Consider the following 2,305-nt stretch of genomic DNA (forward strand, 5'->3'; position numbering starts at 1 on the left):
TACACAGCCCCATGAAGTTATTGTTACACACACAATCACACACACACACACACACACACACACACACACACACACACACACACACACAGGGCATGTCTACACAAGCTATGTTAATGCACATTAGCCTAATTTAATGCACATTATGGGCATGCATCGATATGTGTGTGTTATTAATGGACATTAAAAATGGCAAAATTAGGCTAATCATGCCTAAATTTGATACCTGCAAATGAAGGTATCAAATTTAGTTGTGATTAGTTAAAGTGCATTAACACATGTAAATGAAACTGGGCACTAACTTTAGCACTGGGTCTGCCCAACCACTAGGGGCGCATGGCAGGACTTCAGGGACTTGGCACTGACTTTAGTGCCAAGTGCACTAACTTTAGTTCCAATTCCCAGCATGTGTAGACACCTACCAAAAATTGCTTAATGCACTTTAGCTTAATGCACATTTGCATTAAATTTAGTTGTGCTTAAATGCACATGTGGACACAGCCACACACACACACATACACACACATACTTTGTGTGATTCTCTCAAATGAAAAAGTACATTATTTTTCTGTGTGTCTTTTGTAGTTTTCTACAGCTTTTATTACAGAAAGTATTTTTACTATGTTAGACTTAGATAGATGATAAATACATAAAGGTCAAGCTTAAATGATCCTGAAGATGGAATTACCTTGCCAGCACAAAAAATGGTCTCCTTCAGGTCCCAGGTAATGGATTTGGATGGTAAAATGTAGAGAAATTTGTACTCCAGCTGCCCATACCATACCTGTTTGGTACTTAAATTGATCTATTCTCTAGGGGTGTTACATGTCAGCTTTCCTGAGCCAGCTAATTAACTCTCAATTATTTAAATGTGATGGAGTGTTTAGAAATGTTTTCCAACCACAACCTAAGCTAAAGAAAAATATGGGTTCTCAACACTATTGAAAGTTAATCCCCATTATTATTATTTTATATAGAATTCTCACTCAATAGTCAGGATTGTGGTACTTTAAAATAAAAAAACTAAACTAAACAAAAACCCAAACAACAAAAACAGCAATATACCTTCATAACAGCTAACTGCTTGGGTTTTCACAAACCAAAGAGCAGATAAACAAGTCTGAATAGTACAATGAAGACTGTTTTGTTTGCACAATAAAGAATTGTCTTTTTTTTTTTTCCACATAGCCAATAAATAATTGCCTTTTATGTAGAACAGAAAATTTGAAACAGTAATGGACGCTGCTGGAAATGTAAACGTAATTATTAAAGAAGCATTATAGCAGACACAGTAGAAGCTACTGTAGTGATAAACTGAGTTCCTTTCCAATCTCTGTTCTCATTGTTTGTAGATGCTCAAACTTTCCTAAACAAATTCCTTCTGTGCTGGGATTTGTCAAGCTTGGCTTCAACCCAAGATGAATATTCCTTTCAAAATATTTAAACAAAATCAGCTTGTTTATACCATAGTCATTCAAGGGGTTAAACTAGAAAAATGTACAGAGATAACTTAGAAATAAGTGATATTTCAAATTTACCATGTTTTGGAAATATCATTAAGATTTGAATTTAAGCTAAACTTGAAGAATGTTGAGTATATTTAAAAGTATGAAAATGTGTGAGAAGATCTTGGAGCCCTAAATGGCAAAATTTGGAGAATACTAATTTTCTCTGTCTTCTTTTTTTCATCGGTTGACAAGCATAGACACACCTGTATATGTGCTATGTGCCATATATATAAATGTTTATAAAGTGCTGACTTCCTATGTGCATTTATCTAAATTACCAGTTCCTGCTAAAAGATTCACAAAAGATTATACATATCACACATTAACATTAATTGCCCCAATTACTAAAGGATAATAAATTAACTATTTATACCATAATCATCCATCATGCTTTCTTTTTATAAAAAGATAATATGCCAGTAAGTTCTGAATTTAAAATGATACATCTACTCCTAAATAACTGGTGACACTTTGACCAGAGCTGCCTCACATTACTAAGGAAAGAAGTGTGTAGTGACTTTGATACAAAGTGATGCTTAGGAAAGTAGGGAAGGAATACAAACCAAAAAGGGACTGTTTCTTAATCACTGCTTAGCTCTTTTTCATTAATTTTACATACAACTTAATGTTGTTATATAAAATATTTGAACTGAAGGAAAATATCTATTTGAGACTTTAAAACCATTTTAGTAATATAACAGTCTCAACTGCTCATAACCTAAATTAATATGTAACCATTGGATGATACGAATAGTTGCAAATGCTGACTATAATGGTCTGAAAGGAAAGAAGTCCATACC

Source organism: Crocodylus porosus, unplaced genomic scaffold (genome assembly GCF_001723895.1).
Source record: "Crocodylus porosus isolate Cpor-Errol unplaced genomic scaffold, CroPor_comp1, whole genome shotgun sequence".
Classification (NCBI taxonomy): Eukaryota; Metazoa; Chordata; order Crocodylia; family Crocodylidae; genus Crocodylus; species Crocodylus porosus.